This window comes from Lytechinus variegatus, chromosome 15 (assembly GCF_018143015.1).
Source record: "Lytechinus variegatus isolate NC3 chromosome 15, Lvar_3.0, whole genome shotgun sequence".
In the NCBI taxonomy this organism is placed as follows: domain Eukaryota; kingdom Metazoa; phylum Echinodermata; class Echinoidea; order Temnopleuroida; family Toxopneustidae; genus Lytechinus; species Lytechinus variegatus.
In genome coordinates this window covers 12,237,049-12,253,570 of record NC_054754.1, presented here as the reverse complement: position 1 = coordinate 12,253,570, position 16,522 = coordinate 12,237,049, and the positions used below count along the sequence as shown (strand labels likewise).

General features: G+C 35.7%; 1 long non-coding RNA gene across 1 annotated transcript; it reads left to right on the top strand.

Annotated features, from left to right (window-relative positions):
• Window positions 1-5,208: 5,208 nt before the first annotated feature.
• Window positions 5,209-14,539, top strand: LOC121429126. Its single transcript, XR_005971870.1, has 2 exons — window positions 5,209-5,343; window positions 12,562-14,539. It is a non-coding gene; the product is annotated as an uncharacterized LOC121429126 (long non-coding RNA).
• The last annotated feature ends 1,983 nt before the right edge of the window (window positions 14,540-16,522 follow it).

Genomic DNA, 16,522 nt, shown 5'->3' with positions numbered 1-16,522 from the left:
TATTGAACTGCGTGATGCAGGTGAGACGGCCAGAGGCATTCCACTTGTCTACTTTAAAAAATGAAATGGTTTAAGGTTTAATCATGACTTCAGTATATCAACAGACATGATTTCAAATTATCGCGGTGAACTTTCCGTGGCAAAGTATTGTAAAAAAGCAGACGATATATTTTTTTTAAAATAGCGGCGAAGGTTTGAGGAAAATTCATTAAAGAACAAAAAAAACTATTAGAATCTAAATTATTTGATTTGTGACGTCATATGCGAGCCGCTTTCCCACATATCGTATGGTAAAAAAAATCAATGAAATGTCATTTTCTCGGAAGATTGAAAATGTTTTTTTTATATATATACATATTTTTATCAATACATAAATTATTTCACACGCACTCCTAAAAAGGCAATGAATTGAAATCCATGCATTTGATATAAAATAACATTTGGTGCAGCTGCTCGTTAATGACGTCACAAACCAAAATAACTTCAAATTATGATGACTTTCTAAATACTTTGAGAATTATCCTCAATCTTTCACTAACAATTTTTTTCTACAATTTTTACAATAGACTTTTCGTCAGGGTGAACTTCACCTAAATAAAATCAAGAGGTCGACGATCAAGGTCATCGATCATCATGGCGAGGTGCCGTGGGAGAGCCGGGTCTGGCGCCTCGCTGACTACATGAAGTCCGGGGTTCAATCCCCGGCCGCGGCAACTATAAGCCCGTGCGCAAGGTATTTCATCGACAATGCTCTTTTATCCTGCACTCGATTAAATCAAATGCTGTAAGCATTCTTGGTAACTATAAAAAAACCGATAAGTGCATATTCGTTATTTTGAATCCCAAAAAGGAATTAACGGATTAATATTTAATCGATTCTCTCACGTGACCCACACCAGGCAGTTGTGTACCTAGGATTATTCCAAAGGGCCGGGGCAAATTCATCCGCCAAAAAATTCGACAAGCAAAAAAAAAAGTATTCAAACACAAAAGATTTCGTGCCAGAAAAAAATTGACAAGCAAAAAAAAAAGGTCTTCAAATTCTCGTGTGGGGGGGGGGGGGGGCAGGGATAGGTCCCTTGCATGGGTTATGACTCGTCAGGGGGGCAGTCTATCCCACCTGCCACCCCCCCCCCCCGTAGGTATGCTAGTGCTGAGAAGCAAAACAGGACTTGTCGGATAAAACGTCTGACAAGTACTTGGGGAGCGTTCATCGTTCATCAACATTTTCATCCGACAAGATGTCAATTCCAACGTCGCAAATTATTTGTGTGTGTGTTGTAGCATGTTTTCTTTGCAGATGGGAATGAGAAGTTAAGTTCCACCATGCATCAAGAAAAGGAAAAAGAAAGAGATCGAGCAATATAAAAGGACAAGTCCACCCCAACAAAAAGTTTATTTAAATAAAAAGAGAAAATTTTAACAAGCATATAAAATTTCATCAAAATCGGATGTAAAATAAGAAAGTTATGATATTTTAGAATTTTGCTTAATTTCACAAAACAGTTTTATGCACATCCTGATCAGTATGCAAATGAGAGGACCGGTGACGTCACTTACTCACTATATATTTTGTGTGTTATTATATGAAATATTCAAATTTTCTCCTCATTATCCTGTAAAACAAAGTTTCATTTCTCCCTGAACAAATGGAATTACCATTGTTTAACATTTTATGGTTCAATCAAGTTGGTCCTTATTGTCAAAATCTGTAAAAATTGAAATATTGTATGATTCAAACGATAAAAAACAAAAGAAATAGTGAGTGAGTTTTTTTTAAACAAGTACACACCTAGTTACAAATAATGCGTAAAGCATTTCTATTTATTTGAATGCAGGATAAAAGAGCACAGGTGTCGTAACCGGGGATCGAACCCCGGACTTTCCATCTACAGCCAGGCGCCTTAGACCACTCGGCCACGGCACCTTCAGTGAGTGACATCATCTATTCTCTCCTTTGCACGACTAAATTGTGCATTTAACTGTGAAAAATAAGCGAAATTTTAAAATGTCATAACTTACCTTACATCTGAATTTGATACAATTTTCAGCACTATGCTTGTCTGATTTTTCTCTGTTGATGCAAATTAATGTTTTCGGAGGTGGAATCGACCAATGGGCTAGAGAGACAAAAAAAAATGAAGGGAAAATTATTAAAGAATAAATATCATACTGATTTCTTCGCATTGTTTGTGTAAAAATCTGTCCCGGACAATTTTAATGCTGAAAGTGTCAACATTGTAGCTCGCTCGATTTGCGCTCTCTCATCATTTGGAATTTTGCCCCAGCCTGCCCCCGCCCCCCCCCTCAACAATATTGGCTTATCTCACCACGCCACTACTCACTTGTGTAGTTTAAATCTAATACAATGTGACATTTCTCTCTCCATCTCTCATATCTCTCTCTCCCTTTCTTTTACTTTATTTGCCTGCATTCGTTCATTTTATTTATTTTTTGTGGTCATAGAGTTAAATGTGTTATGAAAATTGTATCTCTATGTTATCAAGATATTAGCAGGCGCAGTTCCGGGGGGGAGCTTTGGGGAATGAAGCCTCCCCCCCAAAAAAAAATCGACCACCAAATGAACTAATTATGTCGGCCCTACAAAAGCGTGTATTGAGTAAATGCAGTGTTCCATTCATGTCGTTAGGCTCTTAAATTAAACTTTTCCCATCAAATTCGAGAATTTTCTCGCTCTGTCGCTACACGCTCCCTCGCAAATAACATTTAAATGCAGCTAGCAAATCACTGATCATCTATGATACAATAGACTGCCTTGCAACTTTTTTTGATTAATCTCCCTACTTCAACCACCACAAATATAACAATACTTAAACCACAATTTCAATTATAAATTTATGAACATAGTGCTTTGAATTATTTTTTTAGACTGATTTAATTGATTTTTATTGCACTGTTTTTTCTGATTTTCCCTCCCCTTTCCTTTTGAGGCCTTTATGAATTTCAAGCTCTAAGCTTAAGATGAAGGTCTCCCACATTTCAAAATGTATTATTGTTGATATATAATTTATTTCTGCTATTTTTTAACAATTAAAAGAAAAAGATATTTATCAGGTATAAATATATTTCAATTAGATTGTATATATGCATATGTTATTAATTTTATAATTTGCTTATTATGTTATGCTGAGAAAAAATGATTACACTTGTATATGCTTTTGTTATTGGAATGTGGAAATAAATTAATCAAATCGAAATCAAATCAAATAATTGTTGAGAAAATGCCGCTCGGTCGCTATATTCTCTTTTACCGGGGCTAAGGTTATTTGCAACATGCAGTTATTAGAGTCAGGTATGCCGAGCCATAATTCGGATGGGGGGGGGGGAATATTTACAATTTTACGGTGCTCTGCAAGCTAAAAATTTGAATATTCAATTTTGTGCGTGAAAAGCGCAGAAAAAAATTGCATGTTTAAAAGTATTTAATTTCAAGTTTAATGGTTTCATTGTGCTTCCCGATGCTTTTTCAAACATATTCTAGCATTGCATGATAGAATATTTTCAAGTTGCCAAAATCATTTGGGGGGGGGGTGGGATCGATATGAATGGTTTGACTAATACTCTATTGTGTAGAATTATGTGTTTACTATACTAATAATTCATTGTGTAGACTTACAAGGACTGCGATCATAATCTTCTGCAGCCTATCTGCGTGTTTAGTATCCCATACAGAAATTGAAAAACATCGATTTATATTAGGGTTTTTTTCACTCGTTCACTTTGCTCACTCGATAATAAATGAAACGCCTGGAGATAGTAACTACATTCTAGTCCCCATTATCGTGGACTGATCAATCACGTGCCCTCATGTAACTGTTTAACATGGTTATGAAAAACATTCTCAAGTATTTTGAATATGCGATTTTTTTTTCGGTCGGACACTACACTAACTTGTATAGGCCTAACATTTTGGAGGCTGGAATGGGGGCCTAGCCTAGCTGCTAGGTCAGATCAGAATGGCCTCTTTTGTTGCCCACAATAGACCATTTGCAATTTTCATTTTAAAACCAACGCCAAAGTTTTTCAAGCCCGGCCCCGAGCCCGGCCCAGATTGAAGCCCCACCACATTTTTTAGTATATAGAACCATGTGTGTACAGTATGGAAGCTTAAAAGTGCCACCGAGATGTTGAGATAATTATCTCGGGAAGTCGACATCTTGATAGCAAAAGATAAGATGACGAGATCCCAGATCTCATCATGTCGACATCTTTTAGAAGAGATGATGAGATGACAAGATCCCGAATCTCATCATGTCAACATCTTTTAGAAGAGATGATGAGATTACAAGATCCCGGATCTCGTCATGTCGTCATCTTTTAGAAGAGATGATGAGATGACAAGATCCCGGATCTCATCATGTCAACATCGTGTAGAAGAGATGATGAGATGACAAGATCCAGGATCTCATCATGTCAACATCGTGTAGAAGAGATGATGAGATGACAAGATCCAGGATCTCATCATGTCAACATCGTGTAGAAAAGATGATGAGATGACAAGATCCAGGATCTCATCATGTCAACATCTTGTAGAAGAGATGACCAGATGACAAGATCTTCGATCCATGATCATGTCATCTAATCATCTCTTCTTAACTGAGATGTAGACATGACGAGATCCAAGATCTTGTCATCTCATCATCTCTTCTAAAAGATGTTAACATGATGAGTTCCGGGATCTTGTCATCTCATCTCTTCTACAAGATGTCAACATGATGAGATCCGGGATCTTGTCATCTCATCATATCTCTTCTACCAGATGTCAATGAGATCCGGGATCTTGTCATCTCATCATCTCTTCTAAAAGATGTTGACATGATGAGATTCGGGATCTTGTCATCTCATCATCTCTTCTAAAAGATGTCGACATGATGAGATCTGGGATCTCGTCATCTTATCTTTTGCTATCAAGATGTCGACTTCCCGAGATAATTATCTCAACATCTCGGTGGCACTTTTAAGCTTCCATAGTACAGTGTGTGTATTTGAGTTTTGTCAGACGTGTATCAATCAGATATGATTATTTACGTCATCATCCGAACCTTGAACCTCACCTGCATCAATTTGTAACTTTCCCATATAGCCACACACAACCACTGATCTCTCCCCAATCAGTGCACACAACCCACTGATCTCAGTGACACAACCACAAGGCCCTCCAGTGATATGCATTAATCGAACGTAGAGGGCCTGAGAAACGCGAAGTTCATCAAAAAGTCAGATAAAAAAATCAGAAGAACAAGAAACAGATTTCTGAGCTTGCCTGACATTTCTCCATCCCTGGTTTGATTTTTATCGATAAAAGTGATTTTGAGCGTACTGGTAAGCAAAAGGCCTAACAATTTTTGGACTGAATTAATAGTTCTGACCCGAATTATGCACAGGACCCTAGTTTTGCTTTGCCATAAATGCAGTCCGGTCCCATATTGTTTATTTTCTGTTAGTAATTATTGTGGTGCTGGTGCGCGTGCGGAGCACTGCACTGCATTGGTGCATGGTGTGAGTCATTGCATGTGATAAAATCATGAAATAGAGATAAACTTTTATATCTTCATCACATGTTAACTTCACGTTCATGTGCACATGAGTATAACTGTATGTATGGTCCAACGTCAGCTGGTTATTGATTGGATAATTTATGATTACCGGTATTTTACTATTTACCGTTGTTTCTAGTTCAATCGATAATTACAGAAAAACAAATCTAGGCCTAAGTTTTAAGGTTTATGAAGGGGAAGTTCACCCTGACAAAAAGAATGGTTTTAATAGAAGCAGTAAAAATTAAGAAACTAGATTTAGACTGTTGAAAACTTATATCAAAGTCGAAGAACAGAGTTATTTATTTTTAAATACTTAATAAATTATCAAGTTTTATTTGTGACACATGCAAACTGCTCTTAGTTTTGGTTCAATATTAATTCCATAAATCTTTTTTTTCATGAAACATAATGAATAAAAATAGTTTTCTTATATAAGGGAGTATTGGATGAGGTGTCTGATGATAAGTGCTGCACAAATAGAAGAATTTTTTTTTAGAAAGTGGCATTTTTTTTCTTTATTTGGGGATTTATATCATACAATATATTGGAGGAGTTGCTCATCTGTCATGTCACAAAATCAATATTTGAAAAGTTCATAACTTTTTATTCTGAAAAAAAAATATCCAGTCTTTCCAACACAAAAAGTAGATTAAAGGTCAAGTCCATTCCAGAAAAATTTTGATTTGAATAAATAGAGAATAATCAAATAAGTATAATGTTGAAAATATCATCAAAATCGGATGTAAAGTAAGAAAGTTATGACATTTTGAAGTTTTGCTTATTTTTCACAAAATAGTACACAACTCATTGGAATGCACATAAGAGAGTCAATGATGTCCATCACTCACTATTTCTTTTGTTTTTTTTTGTTTGAATTATACTATATTTCAATTTTTTCAGATTTGACAATAAGGGCCAACTTGTCTGAACCACATAGTATTAAACAATGCTAATTCCACATGTTCAGGGAGGAATCAATTGTTGTTTCACAGGACAATGAGGAGAAAATTAGAATATTTCATAGAATAAAATACAAAAGAAATAGTGAGTGATGTCATCAGTCCCCTCATTTGCATACCGACCAGGATGTGCATACAACTGTCATGTGAAATTAAGCAAATCTTTAAAATGTCATAGTCAAGGCTCGACATTAGCGGTGGCCCGGGGCCACCAAAAATTCATCTCGGGCACATTACGAAAATTTCCCGTTTGATTCTCGACCTCACTTCGGACTGCAAACTGCGGTTTCATACCCCGATTTGTGTTTGGAATAACTCAAACAACTTTTCCAACCCCGATAAACCCATCTTGGCCAGGTAATCCCCTTGTCTCGATTTCACCACCACGGGCCAGCTAAATGAGCGTTGAGCCAAGGACGAAATGATAAACAACGCTGTGCTATTACGTAAGACTTGTCTGTCTGTAGAAGGATCTTCGGAATGAAATTCTTGTATTCGATATTAATCACGTTTTCAAAGGCATATTACATTCAGACATCCAATACTAGTCCATTTTCAATTTCGAACGAAGAAAATCGACCTTAAAATAAGGAAAGTAAGCGAATAAAAATTACGGTATGCCTAGCATGCAAAGACCGCGATGCATGCATAGTTTCTGTCCGTCCAGCAAGAAAATGGGTTCACTCGCGCAATGATACAGTCTTAACGTTCGAAAAATAGAAGTAATGGCATACCAACATACAAAGTATAATAATCATGCTGCTGATATGCACAAAAATATGAAATCATTATTTTTTTTACCCCAAAGTCTTATTCATAATTTAAATACAAACTATGCCTGTAACTATTTTTTTAATCGCAAACGTATTATTGCACCATACGTGGTTCTCCGGTAAACTGCCCATGTTCGCTGCATCCATTCCACCGTTTGTTTTGGGTCGTTTATACTTTTAGTTTCCACCATTAAATGTCTAACTTAGATATGTTGTGCTAATTTTTTTGTAAGTCAAAATGTTCATCGTTGGAGAGCGAGTTCAGGCGATTGATGAGTTGGGAAGATGGAGTGTTGGAAAGATCGATCACGTGTCTTAGTTTACAAAACCGCGTGCCCGTTGAACCCCGATCCCTTCAGTGCCCATTTTTAATGTTCCCCTTCCTCAAGTACATCTTGTTGAATAATCACTGTAAAAAAAGTTGTTTTTTTGCCCCCCCCCCTTAGCCCCCTTTTCATAGAGAAAGTTCTTTTGCAGTGTCCTTTTTTATCTTTGATCAAGCGACCCATTTGAACATGCCCATATTTGATTGTGATAAATGTCTGTTTTATTTTCTAGTTCAAAATTTGTCATTCTGCTAATATGAGGTGATTAAAATTAGCGCCCTGTCCTTTTTGTCGGGAGAAAGAGAGAGAGAGAAATAGAGATGGGGTGGAATTTCCACCCCATCTCTATTTCTCTCTATATATCTTTAACAAGGGCGCCGGAAGCGAGGGGGGGGGCAGGGGGCACTTGCCCCCCCCAATAATTTTTTTGGGGGGACAAAACGAGATTTTGCCCCCCCCCCCCATGTGCCCCCCTGAAAGTAGAAAAATGATAAATTTTTAAATAATTAAAGGACAAAAGTATACGATGAAGGCACTTTTATGCCCAAAAATTGTCATTTCTATTGTCAAAAATGAACAATTTTGCCCCTGACGGGGCAATTACATTATCATAGTAAGCCTGGCGTCTTTTGACGAACAGTTCCTCTGTGAAACATACCTTTGAAAAGCCCCTTTTCCATCTTATTACAGTGTGATAACGTTTAACCTTTTAATGAATACATTTCAGACTAAAACCGAATGGCAAGCTAATTTTCTTTAATATCTAAACCTACAAATTATGAAAAAGATGGATATCTTCTTAGATAAATGATTTGATTTTATATATTTCGATCCAAAAAGTGAAAAAAAAATTAGCACGTTTTGAAATAAAAAAGATGGCTGTGTATTTATGCAAAGCGCAAGCGATTTTATTATTTTTATAATATGTCCTGAAAGTTTTCTTTTTTCCCAATTATTCACCTCCCTTCCATCATTCAACTTTCTTCCCGATCCTATCTTTCTTCTTATTTTTCGCCTCACCTTCCGCCGCTTCGCCCCTTGATCTACCTATGATGACCCCTCCCACGGCAGGAATTTTGTGTCAAAATGGAGTATAAGTCTCGTTAATAGAGTGTTTAAAAACAAATTTGGGGGATAAAGCATAGTTAAAGTTCATTGTGAAGGATTAATCATAACTCATGAAAACTATTCTTTATACTGAGTACGCAAACAATGAAAATATTCTCAGTATATTCCAAGTAAATTTGGAATAAAGGGAAAGTGAATTGGATTAACAAAGGTATGATTTTACTGGGTATGGAACATTCTCGTCTAACCGTCTATGCACTAAATTTAGAGGCGATTTTCTTTTTTATCATTTTTATTAGTTATGAAATTGACAATGGCCATCGATGTCATCAATGTCATCACTCTTTGGCTGGTATATAGGGCTAGATGAGAGCTGGAGAATAGTTGGGCCGGTATGCCTTTTCTTTTCCTAACCAAGTTCTTAACAAAAACTATCTGTTTATATATATTTCGAAATTCGAGGATACATGTGTATAATTTCGATTTGAAATTATGTATTTTTTCCATAATAAAAGAGCACAAATAGTAGGGGGACATTTGATATTATGTACCCCTTTCCAAAATGGTAGGGGGACGCGTCCCCCCTGTCCCCCTGGGATTTCCGCCCATGGTGATGGGGGAGCTTTTGCATTTTCTAGAATAAATTGAAAGATTTTGTGCACACTTTGGGTGAATTTTGCCCTCTCGATCGGCGGCCCCCGGATGCATACGGTCATGTTTGTCATCTTAAAGTCTTTAAAAGGCCTATATTACATTGGTTTGAAACAATAGAGTTTGCAATAAGGCTCGTAATTTGCTGGAACTGCGACCCTGATCATGAAGAAACACCAGTCTGGGTCAGAAGGGAGGAAACAGGAGCAAAAAGAACCCCAAGACTGTTTAATTCTCAAGAAATTTATTTTTGAATGCTCTTAGAAACGCAACTTTTACACTAAATTTTTACACCCTCAACCACACCCTCTCCCGCTCGATCGCTTCCGTATCTCACGCTTTCAAAAATATTGTGCCCCCTTCGGGATTTTGCCCCCCCCCCCCAAAAAAAAAAAAAAAACTGGAAGTGTTCCGGCGCGCCTGGGTGGAAACAAATCTGAAAGAAAACATGAAACCAAGAAAGGTATTTCAGAGGGAGGTTTACCGTATACACAGGCTATAGGCCTACAAAATAAGAACAATAATGGGAGATAAAGATAAAGAAGATCACCTGCTAATAACGCATGTGAATTAGAAAACGTTCTGAATAGATATGAATAGAACATTGAAATGCTATCCAAACATTGTGATTCATAATGCTGGTCTTTGTATTTTAATGTTCTATGTATAGGCCTACACCTCAACTTTGAGAAAAGGACATTTATAGGCCTTACTACAGATACGATTGGCAAATGCACGTTCTTTAGAGGTGTAGAAAGGGGGTGGATGAAGAAAATAAGTCTAGAAAGAAAAGAATTAGACAGCCAGACAGAGAGAAAGAAGGAAAGAAAGAAAGGAAGGAAGAAAGAAAGAAAGAAAGAAAGGAAGGAAGAGAGAGAGAGAAAGAAAGAAAGAAAGAAAGGAAGGAAGGAAGAGAGAGAGAAAAGAAAGAAAGAAAGAAGGAAGGAAGGAAGGAAAGAAAGAAAGAAAGGAAGGAAGAAAAAACTTTCTATCAACGCGTGTATACATCCATGCGCTCGCCGGAACTACACACATTGCAATCCATCGTGTGTGGCCCCCTGCTGTGACCGTAGATGCTGGGGTGAATTATCTTCGGACCGAGGTCAAGAAACAGGTGTTTCTATACTTAAATTTCATGCTTGAGGGCAATAGGATTTGTATTACTGGGAGAAGATATTTGATGATAAGGAAAAATGGGGTATACAGCCCTCAAACGCGAGATTTTCGTCATGAACCATTATTGAAAAAATGTTAAGTTTTGGTGGCCCGAATCGGGCAACCAATAATTTTCAAAGTAGCGCAATTTTTCTCCCGATCTTGCATGCATTTATCAACTTTCTACAGTTCAAATTGCAAGTCAATTCGTCATGTGCCTTTTTGTTAATCTACACACAAATGTACACACACACAAAGATTGCATAGTCATGACAGTATGTAGGCCTACCGCTGGCATACAGTAACTATTATTCAGCCGGCCAGGCCGGCTGTCTGGCAGAGCTTTGCATGCGTGAAACCACTGCAGCTAGCAGTGCGCTAGCAGACTATTCAAACTCAGGGAGCTGCGATGCGAAATGTTACTGCTAAGAAATCTTCCCCAGAACTTTGAAAATCTACGTCAAAGTTACATTTTACACCAATGAAATGCCCTTCTACAGTCCATATTACTGAAACCTGATAATTTGGAAGCATTAAAAGGAGGAATTATGACCTCTCTTTTGACTCAAAAAGACCGATTTCCAAATGCAATAATACACATAAAACACCTACATGTAGGTGAGTACATCACAGTCCCACATGTGCATTTCTATGTATGTTGATATTTGGTTTATTTTCGAAGCTGTCTTGAATAGACAGCTTCTTTCTTTCTTGTTCATAAATGACTTCTTAAACCACTCTTAAGGAAGTAAATACTGTGGGAAGGCATTTTATTGATGTGAAATGTGATTTTTTCCATCATTTTGTCAAATATAGGGAAGGAATTTTCTCACTGTTTTTTTTTCAGATAACTTTTGCAGTTTTCTTATTTTTTTTGTCATTTCTTTTACAGTGATTAAACCATTTACACCCCTTCCCATTGAATATGCCTGATTAAGAACATGTTTCTACTGAATAATAATAATAATTTTCCCCATTTTTCTGATTATTTTGTCTTATTCATTTTTCTTACATTTCCTTTTGTTTTTTCTCAATTTTTTTTCCTGTTCTTTGTTTTTTCTTACTTCATTTTTTTATTCGTCTTATTTTACTTATTCAATTTTACAATTTTTGTTTCTTTTTTCAATATACTATTCTTAAAATTATTCTTGTTTATTTCCCCCTTTTATACATTGTTCTAATTCTGCAGCATATTTCTTTGATTTTCTCCTGCTATATTATGCTGGAAAATAAATTGGATTTGGGGCTTGCATAATCTAGGTTTTACGATCAAAAAGGAAGAAAGGAAAAATCATTGTTTTGTAAATCAATCTGAGTTTGCTATATGCACTATTTATTTACTTTACCATTATGAGTGTGTGTCTATATGGAGATTAAAAGTCCACACAACCTGGGAACAATACAATTCTTTTATTCTCTTTCAATCATTTCATATTCACAATGATAGAACAATTTATATATTACCACAAAATAAGTAAAGTTAAATTACAGCAAGCACGATTTACATACAAGATGTACAAAGAATAGTGGTACGTGGTAGCAACTGCAGAATATTTCAGTTTGTTTTATTCATTTTTAATTAATGTTTTTCTTTATATTTTTCCGGGCCACCAAATTTTACTAATGGGCCACCAAAAAAAAAATATTTGAAGGTTTTGGTGGCCCGAACGGGCCATCATCAAAAAAAGTTAATGTGGAGCCTTGTCATAGTTCTTTCTTACTTCCAATTTTGATGAAATTTTCAGTGTTATGCTAGTTGGATTTTTCTCTTTTTATCCAAATCAACTGTTTGTTGGGGTGGACTTGTCCTTTAAATATGATACAGTATTGTTGAGAGAGCATGGATGTCCAAAACAACGCTTTTTGTTTGTAATGCATGCGCAATGATGTTAAGATGGAGAAAGTCAGGATCACCCCATCTCAACAGCATGCCAGTATTACAAACAACTCGAAAAATTTAATTGAATGAAAATCAATTTTTGAATGAAAACTCTGCATTTGAATAAAGATTATTTTTTTCTTAATTTTATGTTATTATTTTTCTTCCATTATTTATTTCCCTAAATAGGAGGAAAGCAATGCAGAGTACTCTATACCAGGCATTGGTCCATTTTGCACTAGACCTGATCAAGTGATATCTTGGATTGATGTAAGAAAATACATCCTAACACAAGACTTGAGATCTGAAGAATCTTGTGAAAAAGTAATGGAGAAGAGTATCACTTAGTAGATAAGCCATTGTACTGTCCACAAACCAATGGTTTAACAGAACATTTTCGTTTGAATGATGCCGAGTTTGCTGACCTGATCAAACTTGTATTTCTCAGCCAGGGGTGTATGCAGACATCAGGAACAGTGGCGCATCGATTCCTGAGCCGGCGGACCGTAGATCCGGAGTCCCGGCAGTTCATCCGGGAGCGGTACCAGGACACGTCGGTTGTCATCTTCAAGGAGCAGCAGAAGAAATACCAGGAGGAGTACCAACGTCGTCCTCCCAAACCCCAGGACGAGACTGACAAAGCGGAACCGAAAATGGTCAAGTACGGTCGGTACGGTAACGAGAGTATCACTGTGAGTCATGTTGGGCAGGATGTGGTGAAAAGGGACAACCATGTTGTGCAGTCTACTGTGTGTTCTGTCATGTAGCATCATGGCAGTGGTATCAAATAAAAATGTCTACCCAGGAGACATGTTCTTCAGTGTCATAGTATTCAGAATAATGAAGTGCACATCTTTCTTAGCTATCTCAGTTGTAATATCCATTCCCAAATATTCAACACCAACAAAGAATTGGGTAATAGTTGTTCTTTTCCATTCCAAGAAGATTTGAGATAAAACATTTGTATTCAGCAGGGCTGCCCAATATTACATGTGTAGGTATTGGATTTTCATCACCTAATGTTCACCTTTGATATCATGATCTGTTGGTGTTCAGGTTGAAGGAGGCACAGAATTGAGGTCTATCCATTCCCAGACAAGCAAGAAAAAAAGAGGGGGGGGGGTTCTTGAACAAATGAAGGATACAATTGCAAATAAAGAGGTTCTGAACCACCCCACCCTAAAAGGATAAAATTTGAAGGATAAAAATGACAAAATAGTGAGAGGCAATGCTGACTTGCAGCAAAAGATAGAGCAGATTCCCCCTGTGCTTATACTCGCACCCTTAACCACACCTACCCCTTAATAACTCATTATTTTCAAAAGGCATATCCTACAGTGGTAACATGTCAACATTGACAGTTGGGAAAACCTAAAGATTTATATTTGAATCTGTAATTGCATCTTTCTATGTGATAAGTACTGGTACTTTTCATGAAACCTTGCATACCATTATATCAGCTGGTATGATATTTGGTATCACCGCTACTTCAGGAAGTGATGTATTTATTTGAATTACTTGAATCTTTCTTGTACTCTGGTATCACGCTGAATTTGATGTGCAGGTGTAATCTTTGTTTTATTCAAAAGTAAAGTTAAAAATTAGATTATTACAGAGAGATAAGATTTGTTTACTTAAATTAGCCCAATTGATTGATACATTAGTTTACATTCTGTTTTCCTATCTTGAATTGTTCATGTAGTATTGTTCCTTGACTGTTTAGCAATTCCATGATATTTTCAACTTTTTGTTATGTGTGGATGTTGATTAATAGGGTCAGCTTTGTGTGATGAAATATGAAATTATTAAATGCAACATGAAGTATTTCATTTTCATGGGTGGTTAAACATTCTAATACACACTGAGACAAAGCAGACTAAATAATAAAAAATAATATAAACATGGCAATTGGCAAATATGTAGGGAATCTTTTCTACAGGTACAAAACTACAAACAGATTTTTACTGAGTAATGTGTACTACTGTACTAGTATGCATACAAATTATGATGTTTGATACGGGAATTTTTATAAAACAAACATTCAATAAATCAAAGATTTGTTTTGTTGAGGGTTTTTTCCCCCTAGCTTTTTGTGCTTAAGATGTCTAATATCATTGTACATGTACTTATTTAATTATGTGCCCTGCTACAATAATGACTTTAAAAAGTATCAAAAACTGCAGATCTTACATGAATCTATGAACCTGCACATTAATTGTACAGTATGTAAAGCATTTTATTTACGCGAGTGTGATTCGGGACTATAGTCTTGTATATATATTTCAAAAAGAGGTTGATGCACTTAAATAGCAATATAGAATAATCAATAGTTGTATTTGTACTGAAGATTTATACTGGAGAATTTTGTACAAGTTGGAGCAATTTGATTAGTGTACTTAAACTAAGGCAGTGTTTAGTGGATATGTGTAATGTCAATAACTTGTTCAGATGTTTAGTATCTAGACAGAGATTTCATTTAAGAAAGAGAGAAGGAATGAAGGAAAGAAAAGGGACGATGTAGGTACAAGCTTTTTGTCCAATTCAAAGTACCATGAAATCATAAGAGTCAAATATTATTCATGTCTCTTTTTCTTCTGCCACATCTTGCCTGAATTTGTTTTTGTCAATTAATATCATAACTTCTAAACTATTTCAAAATTCTGCATATGTGAATAATATCCTTTAACCTTATGCAACTGATAAGAAAGTATTCAAAGTGTATTTGAAGAACAAAAATTTTCTTACTTTATTAAAAGCTCATCCTCATATTGATTTTAGGTTATTAGGAACAACTACCTTTGTATAAAAAGTAGACTAGACAAATGTATGACGGACTACGTCACATGAATTTTGTGTATTATAATAATAACAGACCTGCCAACCAGTACGTTTTTTTTTTTTTACAAAATCCTAATATATTGAGAAAAATCATATCTATATGTCTCTATTTCATAAAACTTACACAAATATGGTTATTAGATCAATGTAATGTCAGGTAACTTGTTTTTTTTTTTCAATCATTTTGTTAAAACCAGGGTGAGATATACACATGTTTCAGTATTTTTTTTTCATCTGCAAGAGCAGTGCTCATTTTAGCTTGCATGCAGCTTAAGCGCTGCGATGAGCGAGTGTGCCACGCATTTTATTACAGTATGAAATACACTTTTTTTGGAAAAATAGATATTTTTATATCACAGAATACAGTTTTTCATTCCCAGAGGTTGGCAGGTCTGTAATAGGTCTTATTTTTCTGCATTTTCTTGTTTTCTTTCATTTTCTTTCTTCAAAATCTTCAAAATCTTATCCAATTTCATACCAACATTGATTGCATGTAAGGCAATACTTTGCAAACATAATTGAATAATGTATATGTCTTACTTGAGGTAAATTTATCCTCTTTTCTTTGGACTATAATGCATATTGATTGGCAATAACTATGGCCCATATTATGGGCAGTATTCTTTTACATAGTGCAATAATTGTACAGCGATTGAAGTTTATTTATGTTTTCAGTGACTGGGTATGGTTAAGATCTTAGACATGATATAACCGATACATGGATTTGAAAAATTAATTTGTTTGTTTCAAACAGAAGTGATAGATAAGTTCTATAATATGTAACCTCTTTCTGTTATGATAAGTGCAGAACAACTAGTGTAGTTCTTCATGCGCAAATTATGTATTTTGTACTTTTAAATAACCAACTTTGAAAAAAAAACAGAGATGAGAAATTGAAAAGTTTGAACAAAGTCTGACAAACAACAAAATTATGATATTATTAAAGTTGTAGATACCCATGATTGTGACAAAATTGTGGTTGTTTAAAAACTGACCACAGAGTTTATGTCATTGTAATGTACGGTGAGAAGTACCCAATAAATTTTTTCATTATTGTATCCCGAAAAAAAATATTTCAAGTCTTTTACTCAGAATTGTATTGTCCTTTTGTGAGGACTGACGCTATATATTTGATCACCCCCTAAGTTATAGAGGAGAAAACTAGAAAATTATTTTAACATAGTGCAGGACTAATGGGAGATGGATAGATCCTTCCTATTTGTTACAATCTACCCTTCAAATTGCTAATTTTTGAGATTTACAGAGTTTTAGTCATCTCATTTTCAATCACCAAAAATGTATTCATGGTCCA